Below are 14,715 nucleotides of genomic sequence, written 5' to 3'. Positions count from 1 at the left end.
AGACCAAAGTCTCGGCCATGGAAAGTCACTGGGTGCCCTTGGGCGAGTCACACTCTCTCAGCCTCAGCCCTGTGAGGGGAAGGCCAGGGCCAACCTTTTCTGAAGAAACTGGCCCCCGAAACCCCTTTTGGGAAAGGGCTTGAAGGCACCCACCACACACACACACACACACACTTTCCCAGAAGACCAAGAAGAGGCCAACATGGGAGCCCTTAAGTCTCCTCAGTTTCCAGCTGGGCTTCCCCTCTGCCTTCCTTTCACCCGCCAGCCCTGACCTGCCAATGAGAGACTTGGACACCTGACTGGGCTCAATATCAAGAAAGGTAGAAGCAAAGGTCCCCTCCCCTGAAAGAGACCCAATAGGAGGAGGAGGAAGAAGAGGAGGGGAGGGTCGCGGCGTGATTGACAGGCGGCAGGGCCAATGGCAGCGTGTCTGGGGGGGAGAGCCTGGCTCGGTGGGAAGCGCCTTTTAAAACTCCTCCCTGCCTCCTCCTCCCCCAGTTCGGTGGCAGCTGGGAAGAGAGTGGGGCGGGGGTCGGAGGTGGCCGCAGGGAGGCCGAGCTTGGCTCCCCATTCCTCGCTGTGAGGGGACTTTGGCGTCTTTTTTCCCTCCCCTGCTGCCCTCAGAGGCCCACTCCCCCCAAGGCGACCCCCTTCTCTCAGCCCCAGCTGGAAAGGTAGCCTCCCCTCCTACCTTTTTGGCCCAAACGTCTGACAGGAACAAGCCGCCCAGCGACCCCAAACTTTGCCCAGAAAGAAGGCGCCCAGGGAGAGGAGCAGCGGAGGAAGGTGAGGAGGAGGAGGAGGAAGAAGAGGGGTGTCTTCCCTTTGGGCTGCTCTTGGGGTGGGGAAAGGGCTCCCACAACGCCCTCCGCGGTGAAAGCGGGTCAGTCCCACAGTGCGGATGCAATTTCATCTTAATTTGATCATGCTTGCTGCCTCGTAATGGTGTAGACTTGTTTTAAGGAAGGGAAATACTGTAATGGGGTTTATCTGATTACGTTATATGTTTTTTTAATTGAAGTAAGCCGCCTCCATCTAATGGACGAAATAAATTTTCATATGATGATGATGATGATGATTAATTGCTTGCTCCTCCGGAAAGTTTCCAGACTTGCTACGTAACGCTGGCGCCTCCGCGTCCTTTCCGACTTAGGCGGAGGGGTTGTCTTGGCAAGGGTTCTTCAGCTGCTGTTTGCCGTCCTCTGAGGCTGAGAGAGTGTGACTCGCCCCCAAGTCACCCAATGCCTTTGGAAGAGCCGAGCCCGGCTGTAGGCCGACGCTGAAGCCGATGACTCTTTCGCTTGCTGAGTCTCCGCTGTAGTACATAGAAATGCATTAATGCCGTTTGATCCCTGCTTGAACAGCCTTGGCTCCATGGCTACGGCATCCTGGGATCTGTAGTTTGGCGAGGGCCCCGGTTCCCTGGGGGGAGCTTGGGAAACTACAAATCCCAGTCTGCAAAGGCATCTTGCCGCACCTTTGGAAGAGAGAAGGTGAGAGCATGAGTTTTTCCTAGACTTGAGCCTCCGTCCTCAGAGGCATTATAGCAAACTCCAGGTTTCAAAGTGGCGTCAGACTAAAAGATTTCTATCGTGTAGACGCAGGGATGAGGCAGCCTTTCCGATTCGGCCGTGACTCTTCCAGCCAGACTGCTTTCTTTCGTTCTTTTCCCCTGTGCTCCCTTCTTTCTGGTTTGGTTCCGTTTGGAAAACATTAGCCATCCCTCTAAATGTTGTTTTCCGTCCCCTTTCCCCTCTTTATTGAAAAAGAGGCAAATCCAAAAGAAGAGATCATTTTTAGCAGATGGGTTCCAGGGAGAGAAATAAAATCAAATTAAATCCCGGCGCCCAGATTCGATAGATTTGAAAGATGTTAATTATAATGTGTGTTTTCCCTCCCCTTTAGCGAGGCGGCGACGAGGTTTTAAATAATCATGTTCGATTCCCCCAACTTGTTCGCACTGGGGAAATGATCCATTTTGACCCCGCTTTAAGTTCCATGGCTCCATGATATGGAATTGTGGGAATTGTCGTTTGTTTGTGGCACAAAGATGGGTCAAATCGGATTATTCCTCCAGTGTGGATCAAGCTACAGAAGCGTTATGAAGGGAAAGTGGAGGAGGACGTCCAAGTTTGGTCTCGGGGCTTTTTTGTGATCATTTTAACAAAATGTATCTTTCTTTATTTCCTCTTAAAATGCTCCCGCCCTCCGTCTGCTCCGCGCATCCCAAATCGCTGGCCGGAGGGGCCTCCGTGGTTTCCCTATTCAGGCATCGAGATGGTAAATTTCACCCCTATTTCCATAATGATGTTTTAATAAGCTAAACAGCCCCAGGAGCCTCCAGGCGGAGAGGGAAAGAGGGGCCGGGAAAAGCACCGGGATGAGATTTCAAGCCAAAGAAAATATTCCCCCAGCAGCTGAAGGCCAGGAGAGTTCACTTTTGGGGTCTTCTTATCCCAGGGAAAGGGAACTGAAAGCCCTGGGGACCGCGGCTGCAAAGGTGAGAGGCACGACTAAATGCCCTCGAGGGACCCTTCCCCGGCCCTGAATGTCAATCCGTTTAAAGCGCTGTTTGGGGGCTGAGCAACCTCCCTATGGCCCCCAAAACGCAGTGCAGAAATAATCCAGTTTGAGACTGCTTTAACTGCCCTGGCCCAGTGCTATGAAATCCTGCGGATTGTAGTTTACTGTGGCACCCGATCTCTCTGACAGAGAAGGCTAACATGTCTCGCAATGTCCCAGGATTCCCTACCACTGAGCCAGGGAGGTTAAAGCAGTCTCAAACTGGATTACTTCTGCAGTGTGTTTTGGACCTATAAGGAACAATTTAATCTGGAAAGCTTCTTTTTTATATATATTTTAGGATGTGGGTCCTTCATAAAGGTAGAAACCTGCGCACCAGGTAATTTATGAATGCGATCGTTGCGCTGAGTTTATATATGGCTAAGATAAATCCGAATACAGTACTGGATTCATTTGGCTTAGAGGTGGCACGCAGGCTTGTTGACAGCTTCTTCCTCGCCCTCAGGAATTTGGGTTGTCACTTAATGCCATTTTGGAAACCTAGCAGTCCTGCTCCCAAAGTACCAGACTCGGTGGGAGCTCCGCTCTGGGCCCCACAACAAACTCCAACTCCCAGAATTCCATAGCCTTGAGCCAGAAAAGTGTTAAAGCGGGGCCAAACCGGGTTATTTCTCCAGTGTGGATGCAGCCTGGCCAGTTGCTGCTCCTAACTGGAGTAGACACATGGAATAAATTCCTGAATCAATGAATGAATGATAAAGGATGACTTAAGTAAATCCCGTTGGTTCGATGGGTCTACTCTGGTTGAGACTATCTGAACACACTCGGTTCGGAAATCCATGGTCCAAAACACCCTGCAGAAATAATCCAGTTTGACACCACTTTAACTACCATGGCTCAATACTATGGAGTTCTGGGAAGTGTAGTTTGCTGTGGCACCAGAGCTCTCTGACAGAGAAGGCTAAATGTCTCACAAAAATACAGTTCCTAGAATTCCGTAGCACTGAGCCGTGGCTGTTAAAGTGGTATCAAACTGGATTATTTCTGCAGTGCCAATGCAGCCATAGGATTATTAAAAAAGCTGTTTGTAACCAGAACTTTGTTATTCTTCGAACAGCTGAGAGAAGTTGCGTTTTCAAGCAACTTCAGATATAAAAACGACAACGGGGCTTTCAAATATAAAGGCGTCCTGGTTTGTCCATCACTGGTTTATCCAGTGGCTCAACAAGTAGTTTAGGCTTGGCGATTCGTTTCTTTCCCCGATTAGTTAAAGCAATGCCCCAATGAAGATTTGGGAGAAAGTTTGGAAATAGTTTTCAAGTGCGTGGGGGGACCTCCCAAAAGTTAGAAAAATGCAGAAAAACATGCATAAACACAAACACATTTATTGAATGTAAATGTGGCAGCCTGGTGTAGTAGTTTGAGGGTTGGACTATGACTGGAAACTAGGGTTTGAATCCTGGCTCGGCCATAGGAACCCACGGGATGACTTTGGGCAAGTCACACTCTCTCAGCCTCAGAGGATGGCCATGGCAAACCACACACACACACACACACACACCGAAGAAGCTTGCCAAGAAAACTCCAGGATAGGTTCACTTTAGCATTGCTATAAGTCGGAATCGACTTGGAAGCGCACAACAACGAACAATTTACCTGCGAGTAAGCCCTTTGGTTGCTTTGAGACTACTGTATTTTTTACACGGTTCTCAAAACTCGGTCTGTTCCCAGCTCAGCCATCCCCAAAACGAAGCAAGCCCTGCAGACTTCAGCAGGAGTTTGTTTTTCCAGAAAATAGGTGTCAGGGTCGCATCCTAAGCAACGGAAGACCTTTCTTTTCCATTGACTAATTCTGGAATGCAGGTGTATGTATATATATATATATATATGCACAGAAATATATCTTTTCCTGCATTCTACAATTAGTCAATGAAAAAGAAAGGTCTTCCGATGCTTAGGATGCGATCCTGATACACACACACTATATATATATATATATATATATATATATATATATATATATATATATGCTCAACAGCTGTAGCGATTTTTTTTTCTTCTTACGAATATAGTTGACTTTTACACTAACTGTGATACCTTTAAGACTTCCCAAACGAAAAAAAGGGAAGGTTGTGATATCATTATTTGGAGATCGAGGGGGGAAAGGTTTGCCCCTAGCCCACTTAAGCCGAGGCATTTGATTACAAACCGATTTCATTGTTGTTCCGTAGTTTTATAGGACACAACTCTAATCCCGAACCCAGAGTTTTGTTTAAGTGTGTGTATATATATATTAGTATGTGTCAGGATACTATATGTATTAGTTTGGTTTTTTTACATGTAGCGTAATGTTTCAGTAAGATTATTTGTGTAAAGTGAGCGTCTCTGTCGTTAACTTTTCGCGCCGCCCTTCTCCCCATCTTCATTCAACAGGATACATTTTTAAAATCCCTTCTTTCATTTCGTTTAGATGTGAAATGTGAAATGTGCGGAAAGAACTCTCCTACCCATTTTTCTATCGGGTTTGTCCTCTCTTTCCCCGAAGCTGTGGTTTTTTTGGTCTTTACCGCATCCTTCACAATCTTCCAGTTGAGGTTTACAGCCGAAGTTCTGTAAACTTGGAAGGAAACGTGGTTATTATTTCCTTTGCAAGGGGCCAGGTCCAAAAATAACAGGCCCTCTTCTCCTAGAAAAGCAGAGGTTGAGGGCAAATCCCCAATCGCCATTAGGAACCTCCATCGCGGTGGTTCCTAATCTTGGGTCTTCCAGCTGTTTTGGACGTTAGCTCCCAGAAGCCTCAGCCATCGCGGCCGATGGACAAGGATTCTGGGAGTTAAAGTCCAAAACACTTGGAAGACCAGTGTTTGGGAATCACTCTCAAACCTACGCGATTCGCATCCTCCTTCTCTACAGGTTTTTATTTATCCATTCACCGAAGAATCCTGTGCGTCTCGAAAGCTTGCGTTGGAGTCAACAAGGCTTTTTATTTCTGGGTAAGTTAGGTGTAGGACTTAAAATCCTATAAAGCCTTAGAGAGAAGGACTTTAAAAGCCTCTAAAGGACCCTTGGGCTGCAGCTCAAGTTTTTAAAAGTTTGCGGTGCGTGTATGTGTGCTTTTTGAACAAGATTTTGAAAGCGAGAGAAAAACATCTGGCGGAGTGGCATGCTAACCCGCGCACACAGTTCCCATTTCTTTGAGTGGGATGAGCAGTTTCGCAACGCCTCGGTCCACACCATTTATCCGTAGGGCGCTTTCGTTCCGCTTTAATTGTCTGCTCCATTTATTTTGTCCGCGGGACTTCCCCGCTGTTCCTGTCACTTCGTCCCAGCTGCTCCGGTAACGACACCAGGACCCCTTCCTTGAGCTTTTACGCCGCGTGTGTGTGTGTGAGTGTGTGTGTGTATATGTGGGTCACCCCACTCCCTTTGGGTTCCACTCGGTTGGCTCTTCAAATTTTCCATGTAAATGACAGTAATAAATATCTAATCATGTCCCGCAGCTAAAGGCGGCTTTCTCAGCAGCCCTCATTAATGAAACATCAAGTTGAGGAAAGGGGGGAAATAATGTTTTCCCTTTTTTTCCCCCCCCCCCAATCGCCTATCCTCCAGACATCGTCTGCATACACATTGGAGAAATAACCCGGTTTGGTACAGCTTTAACTCTTTCTGGCTCAAGGCTATGGAATTCTGGGAGTTGGAGTTTGTCGTGGGGCCCAGAGCGGAGCGGAAGTCCAAAGGCTTTTTCTAATAATAATAATAATTTATTATTTCATTTTTATGCCTCCTTTCTCCCTAAAAGACGGCTCACGAGATTAAAAAGCAAACATTTGGGGGGGTGAGGGGAAAACATTCAAAATAACCTAGTTAAACCAATATAAAATTAAGATTAAAACATACAAAAGTTTTAAAAAATAACATGAATCCTCCTCCTCATCATCACTATCCGATGCCAAATCTCGAAATGACAGGAAGAAATTAACTGTGTTTTGGTTCAACTGTAGGTTTGAGAGTTACTAGGAGCTCTTAGCCAACTTGCTATAATCCTTCAGACACCAAGAAAAAGAGAGAGAGAGAGAGAGAGAGAGATATGGACTCAGCACTGGGCATTATATATCCTTAATTTGTTCATTTATTTTCCTGCCCCTTTTCCCCTCCTTCCTCTTTTGACCCTGGATTGATGTTTAATTCTTATTTTCTTCTGCCCCGCCATGTGATTTTTCTATTTTATTGTTTTCCTGTTCCTGTTTTGTAGTAATGTTTTTAACTGATTATTGGATTTTAACTTGTATTGTAATGTCTTTTATATTTTGTACGCCGCCCTGATCATACCCATGGAAGGGCGGGATATAAATAAAATTTATTATTATTATTATTATATCCACAACAGAAAATATAAGAATTTCGAAGTTCTTTATCTGGAAAGTGAAGCAAAAGATCCAACACTAATTCATATTTCTTACTGTCTTTATAAAGCTGCTTTTCCTCCCATTACTTTGTTGAAACAAATAGCAGCCGAACAACAAAGGGGAGATGAGAAGAGAAAGTAAAAGATCGAGTATGACTTAAGCAATAAAAAGGCAAGTAGGGGCTGCTTTTGGACCAACCAAATCCGCCCGCCTTCCTCTCCTGTGCCAGATCCACCGAGGGAGAGATGCTCAAGATGAATATTTGCAATACAGCTGTTCAGCTGCTCTTGCTTTTAAGATCCTGGCGGGAAATCTTTCTCCCGTGGGGTTATTTAGTCTTTCTGGAGAGAACTGACTTAGGGTCCTTAGTGGCCTGACTCCCAAACAATTAAACTGAACCCACAAAGTGCTCTTCAATGCCATCGGGAGAAGCGGAGCTGAAATTAAAGCATACGAATTTGATATTGTTCTCCTAAAGCTAAACAAATGGAGTGATTACATTCTCTCCAAACGCATCAGTCACACTACATTAAGCAGCGGAGAGCTAATTATCCCAATTAGGAGGCTGATTTATAATTAATGGCTTGGACCAAGTGATAATTGGATGTTAATGGATAACAGTTTTGTCTGGAAGTAGCCCCTGGCTTCCCTCAAGGCAAGCCCAGCTCTTTCCCCCTTTCCCTTTGCTCAGAGGGATTGGCCCTGCTGTCGTTGGAACCAGCGAAAATAGTAAACGGTGGGAAAGGAGATGCGTATTTGGTTTTTAGTCAGTTTGGGCAAAGTTAAGAAGAGCTGGTGGATGGATAAGATTGGAAATTGATTATTCTAGTTGTACAAAATCCCTGGATGGGAAGGGACTATTGCTTTTTTAGTTTAATATATAGTCCAGTTGTCTGTTTGTTGTTGTTATGTGCCTTTAAGTCACCTAACGTGACCCTTTTCCTGGAGGTTTCTTGGCAAGATTTGTGGGGGTTTGCCATTAACTTCCTCTGAGGATGAGAGAGTGTGACTTTCCCAAGGAGAGTTTTCTCTGGGTTTTTCGGGCGATGTGGCCATGTTCTAGAAGAGTTTATTCCTGACGTTTTGCCAGCATCTGTGGCTGGCATCTTCTCTAAAACGTCAGGGATAAACTCTTCTAGAACATGGCCACATCGCCCGAAAAACCTACAGAAAACTATGGATGCCACTGGCCATGGAAGCCTTTGGCTTCACTTTGCCAAGGAAGTTTCCATTGGCCGTACCCCCTACACTCAAACCACTACACCACACTGGCTGCTTCCAGCTGTTGTTGATGTGTGCCTGCTAGTCATTTCCCAACTTATGGCAACTCTAAGGTGTGACTCTTATCACGGGGTTTTCCTGGCCAAATTTGTTCACAAGGGGTCCATGTGTTGCCTTCCTCTGAGGCTGAGAGACTGTGACTTGCCCAAGGTCTCCCAGTGGTGTCCATGGCTGAGCAGGGATTTGAACCCTGATCTCTAGGGTTCTAGTCTAATATCTGAACCACTACACCATTCAGGCTCTCACTATACCCTTTCAATATTTTTTTTATCCTTTTCCTTCATTGTATGTCTAAAGTTGCAGTCCTGTACTGAATTACTTTGGAATCCTTTCCTTCTTTTTCCCTTTTCTACTTGAACTAAGAGGATGCCTTTCAACTTTAAAAAAAAAATCTTCCAAAGCAGCTTTTGTAGTGAGATGAAAACTATTAACACACGAGTATAGCTTAATGAAACAATAACATTTGAAACAAACAAACAAACAAACTGACACAATTCACAAGTTAAAAGTTAAAAGCCAACCAGGTAAATGTCTGGGGCTTGCTTCTTTTGAGGTGGTATGGAAAGGGGATTGTAAAACTTACTGAATTAAGAGCTTGTGTTGGGACACAGCAGTTTCTAGCGGTTCTCAAGAAAGTGATAATTCCAACAGTTTGCCTGCCTGCCTACCTATCTGCCCATTCTTTGCTAACCCAGAACTGGTTTTCACAGTCTCGCTGGTGTATTCAAGTGTTTGAAACTGGGACTCTTTTATTACTGTGGGTGAGGCAGTGGGTGAGGGACGGGGAGAGCAATGGGGACAGATAGCGGTGGTGTCCATGGAGCAGTGAACATTTCACTAGGTTTTATACCCACATCTATAGGTGTTATACAAGGTACTGAGCCTATTGGTGCAAGGATAGTGCTTTTCAGGTTTGGACAAAACCCCAGAACAGATTCACTGCACCACTGCTGTTGAGACCCCATCCTCCTCTGGGAATAAAGTGTGATGAGACAGTCAGCACAGGTATAGCCATAGCATCAGAACTGGAGCAGAAAAAAAGAAAGAGGACAGGAATTGGCTTTTAAAAATAGACAGTCCAGGCATTTTGTGCTTTCCTATTATACTACTAGACAGTCAGTGCGATGGTGTGGTTTGAGCATTGGACTATGATGCTGGAGATCAGAGTTCAAATTCTGGCTCGGCCATGTAAACCCACTGGGTGACCTTGGCCAAGTCACACACTCTCCGCCTCAGAGGATGGCAATGGCAAACCACCTCTGATAAAACTTGCCAAGAAAACCTCATGATAGGCTTGCCATAAGTTGGAAAGGACTTGAAGGCACACAACAACAACAACAACACATTATATTACTCTAAGCATCTTTCTCAGGCTGCAGGGTGTGGAGGGAAGTGCAGAATCAAAGGTAAATGAAAGCAGGAATTGATATCTGAATGGTGCAGCAAGTCTTTTTCAACCATTGGCAGGATGGGGGGGGGGCTTTTAAGATGTGCTTCAGGCAGCAAAGTGTTTTGAGATGGCACTGATAAATCTCCTTTCAAATAAAAGAATGGCTCTCCCTGCTTCTTTTTGCTGAACCTTGGACAGTATGGCATAATACTCCCATTTGGCAAGAACTCCTTTTTCCACATTTAAAAAAAAAATACCCTAAGTGTTAAATGTATGCCACAAACAGGTAAAAAGACCCCTACATATGTGTTGGAAGGCAACTCTAACTATCCCCAGACTATGTTGTCCATTAGACCACAATATCTGGGAATAATGGGTTATCAGTCAACTCCTATGGAGGGGCTCAAATTGGAGAAGGCTTAGATCAGAGTTGGGAATCATGTCACTCTCCAGATATGATTGGACTGCATGTCCCATCAGCCCTAGGCAGCATTGCCAATGGTGAGAATTGCTCAGGGATGTAGTTCAACAGTCCAGTTTTCAGGGCCACATGAATTCCACTCTTGGGTTAGATAGAGTCTTGCTTATTTACATAAGTGCCTTTACAATGAAAAGGATAACAATTACATCCAATGACATTACGGTTTACACATCTTTGAGTGGCAGAATGTAGCTGAAGGAAATCTTGACCAGCTGTAGATTATGAGATGACAGTCTTGGCAGGATTTCTTGTTGATCATAATAACATTACATTTTTGCACAAAGAAATTGACTTACATTTAGGGTACCTTGTGGGATTCATACAGATGAAGTCATGTGACACAAGAAAAACTCCAAGATCATACAATAGTTAGAATTCTGGATTGGAAGCGGGAAGAACCTGATTCTAAGAGAGATCTCTGTCAGATTGATCCAACTCAATATAGTTATTGTGAGGAGAAAGTTGAGAGGAGGAGAAGACCCATATGTATTGCCTTGAGTTTATGTAAGGGGATACACACACACACCCACACTCTTTGTTATTATGCGTCATATGGTGACCCTAAGGTGACCCTGTCTCAAGGATTTTGTTTGGCAAGAAGGGGGCTTGCCTTTGCCTTCCTCTGAGCCTGAGAAAGTCTGACTTGCCCATGGTCACCCAGTGGGTTTACTACTTTCTATAAAATATTTGGGTATTACGTTTTGGAGTATTGCTGTTTATTTCTATGCTGCCTTTCAGCCATGGGGGTTGGGGATGAAAACAGTGGTGGCTCATTAATCTCTAATGACCTCTCATCTTTAAAATGAACTAAGCAATTCAAAACCTCAACACATCCTTCCCCTGCCTAGAGAGAAAAGTCTCCCCAAAATGTCAGTAGTAAGTAACCTCACATAGCGCTGTTGCCTCTTAGGCAACCAACTAAAGGGGGACACTTTCCAGATAGCAGCTCCTTATATAAAAGTCTCTGCTGGGCTGGAACAGAGCCAGAAGGCAGAAAAATTACCTTTTGCCTGTGGGCAGAGCAGTTGGAGAGGTGCCCCCTGATTTTTCCAAAGAGAAGTGTCCCTTCTCATGTTGAGGTATGAGTGTAGTTGAGAAAGGTAACATGTGCTTCTGCTTTGTCATGTAAATGGATGTCTACTAATCTCTGACTGCCTCTGATAACTTGCCTTTAGAGTAGTGTAAAAATATTCCAGAAAATCTAGTCTCCTTCTGGGCCTTGTTTACTCAGACATTTGTGAAAGCACCACCACAAGTTCCACAAACTGCAAATTCACAAATAGAAACATGGGCAGGAAAGCAAATATTGCTCAATTCTGAATGGCCAGATGACAGTGTGCTAAATGGTAAATACTGAGGTTCATGTATAGAAGTAATTCCATTATATAGGAAAATACACAATGCTGTATACAAGATGTATTTGCCTAGTCTTTCTTACTTATTATTATTATTATTATTATTATTATTATTATTATTATTATTATTATTACATGTGCATATGTGCCCTCAAGTTGTCTGTCAGCTTAGGGCAACCCCATGAATTTCATAGGGTTTTCTTAAGCAAGGACTACCCAGAGGTGGTTTTGCCAATTTCTTCCTACAGCACCTGTATTCTTGCACACAATTTATCAATTTCTGATTGTGCGCTTTATAGCATATTTTGTGGCTGTGTATGCAGCTGTTGTCCTTTGAGTGTGAGTTGGCATATATGAATGTAGTCACACAATGCCAGTATCATGTAAGAAGATGCAGTTACTACTTGACAGAGCAAGCTTCTGTCCACTTTGCGTACTGTGATACTTATCTGTCACAATATTAGTTTCCCATGCTTACTTGCTGTACCCAGAAGCAATTTCAAAAGAAGGATCCTTCTGGGTAAGAAGAAGTGGACAGTGGCAGGAGAATCCTGGAGCATTTTTTACTCTTTCTTTCTTTCTTTTCTTTCTTTTTACTTTCTTTTTCCTTTTTAACATGGCATTGGTCTCTGTAGCCTGTGGATAACTGTAATGGGTTTTGTCCCTAGAGTCATCAATCTCTCGTAAACACCAAGCACATCATAACAAAAGCCAGAAAAACAAATTCAACAGTGTCCAAACCAAAATGACGACTCCTGGCTATAGCAGCTCCGCACGTTCTGTGAGAGTCAGGATCAAATTGATCAAACACGAACAAGCAGCAAACAAGCAAATGTATCTGCATGAACATGACTGCTGGAGGAAAGTTCCAGATGAGTTGCCTGAAGTTAAGTCCCCAAAGCTGTGTGCAAAGAAACATAACCACACATGGCTGAACTTTAGCTATTTATCATTCAGTTAGTTGTTCTTTGTGTTGCTTACTAGGCTTTGCAAGCAAATGGTGTTCTTTTAAAAACTGTAATGGACTATGTTGCTAATATATATAAGGACAACATAGCGCAAACATTAATAATATATGCCTTCTGTTCATGGGCCTCCTTTTCAAAGGTGTCTCCTGAATTTCACTTGTTTAGCAAATCTGTCAGTCTTTAGGTTTTATTTTTGTTTGCTTTTTTCTTTTTAAAGGGAGCAAACTCACAGTTTTGTAGCTCTTAAAATTCCAGATCTTATGGTTCAAATATTAATATGAACATATGGTAAAAATTAATAAAAAGGAAAAAAAAGAATATATCAATTATTTTTGAAGAGGGATTCTGAAGTATTGAAAATATTTTAATCAATGTGTAGCTTCCTTTTTTACAGCTGAATTGCATTTTCTTTCTTTTTAAGGCTTATTTGATAATTAAAGAAAAATATAATATTTTAAATAGTCAACAGCCTGACCCAAAACTCTGTTTTTGGGTTGTTGTTTTTTAAAGCATGGACTTAATAGCTGATTTATTATTATTATTATTATTAACCTTTATTTATAAAGCGCTGTAAATTTACACAGCGCTGTACATAAAATTTTTTTTTATTTTTTTATTTTTTTAGTGACTTGAGTCACTAGGCTTAGATTTAAAGCACATGAAAAGGGCTTCACATATGTAATTAATATAAAATGTCACTATTTCATGGTGCTCTCCATCATGCAGAAGCAGATACATGTATGAGTGTTTATTACATGTTGCTGTGTGCCTTCAAGTAATTTCTGACTTATAGTGGCCCTAAGGTGAACCTATCATGGGGTTTTCTTGGCAAGTTTCTTCAGAGGGAGTTTGCCATTGCTATCCTCTGATGCTGAGAGTGTGTGACCTGCCCATGGTCAGCCAATGTGTTTACATAGCTGAGCTGGGATTCAAACTCTGGTGTTCAGAGTAATAATCCAATGCTTAAACCACTGCTGGTTCTCTATGGTGTTTATATCATATGATTATAGCAAAATGCTTCTGCCTCACCAGTATATAAGGAAGTGCTGGTCACCAGCTCAGCGGATGATGGAAAGAGGTATGTTTCTATAATATCATGGCATTGTATATACTCCTTTTTAGTGCAGACTGCTATATTTTACTCTCCTAAAGACACATTGTGACTTAGGCTGCATCTGCACTGCAGAAATAATCCAGTTTGACACCCCGTAATCTGCCATGGCTCAATGCTATGGAATTCTGAGAACTGTAGTTTTGTGAGACTTTTAGTCTTCTCTGTCAGAGCTCTAGTACCACAACAAACTACAATTCCCAGAATGCCATAGCACTGAGCCATGGCAGTTAAAGTGGTGTCAAACTGGATTATTTATGCAGTGTGGATGCAGCCTTGTTGTTTCTGGAACAATGTTGCTCTAAGTATGCTCTAAATATGCTCTTTGTTAAAAGATATAGCTAATGAGAGTGTTTTGAGCATTAAGCGATAACTCTGGAAACCAGGGTTCAGGTCATGCCATGAAAACCCACTCTATGACCTTGGGCTAGTTACATTCTCTCACTGGAAGGCAACGCCAATCCCTCTCTGAACAAATGTTGCCAAGAAAATGAAGAAACTGGTTCACCTTAGAGCCATCATAAGAAATGTCTTATTAATTCATATGTTTAAAGGTACACAATACAACAATTCTGGTTGAGGATATTCAGAGCTGTAGTCTAATGCATCTGGAAGACCAAGTTGGGGGTAGATGTTAAGCACTTTGTCATTTTAGATCCCAGACACTTGATTTAATTGAATTTTGTGAACCAAGATGTAAAAAATGAAAAATAGTAACCCCGATTCTGTGTGTGCCTTGTTAATAGGTTCTAGGAGACCATGTTTACAGCAAAATAGTTCCAGAAGCATCTAGTCACAATATATGAGGATAAGAGCCACTTTAATTTGCAAGAATAACATTGAAGCATCTAGTCACAATGTATAAGGATAAGAGCCACTTTAATTTGTAAGAATAACACTGAGCTTCCTTAGTGTGGAACATAAATATTTTATAACCACAAGGAAGCAAACACTTTAAAACTGAAGTGGGTAAAATTAGTGTCAGAGGCAGTATAGCAAACAAGTATCTACTGGCAGAGAAGGTATCATTTTCATCTGAAATTGCTGCATTGCTGATAAGTATACAGTGATAACAACACACAGTTTGCTTCTGTCTAATTAGCATTCTGTATAAGGGAATCAAAATGATGATGTCTTATTAATTCATATTTTCAGTTCCTTGCTTCTAGGTATTACTTTTTTCCATAAGTTAACTAA

At 42.9% G+C, this 14,715-nt stretch overlaps 1 protein-coding gene across 1 annotated transcript in view; it reads left to right on the top strand.

Moving 5' to 3' along the window:
- Nucleotides 1-623: 623 nt before the first annotated feature.
- DMBX1 (diencephalon/mesencephalon homeobox 1) overlaps nucleotides 624-14,715 on the top strand; it is a 33,675-nt gene continuing 19,583 nt past the window's right edge. The window contains exon 1 of the mRNA XM_042464801.1: nucleotides 624-789. The gene's annotated coding sequence lies outside the window, so the exon portion shown is untranslated. The remainder of the gene's footprint in view (nucleotides 790-14,715) is intronic.

The sequence above is a fragment of the Sceloporus undulatus genome, chromosome 4, assembly GCF_019175285.1.
Source record: "Sceloporus undulatus isolate JIND9_A2432 ecotype Alabama chromosome 4, SceUnd_v1.1, whole genome shotgun sequence".
Taxonomy (NCBI): Eukaryota; Metazoa; Chordata; class Lepidosauria; order Squamata; family Phrynosomatidae; genus Sceloporus; species Sceloporus undulatus.
Note: the sequence above shows the minus strand (reverse complement) of the source record. Positions and strands in the feature narration are given on the sequence as shown.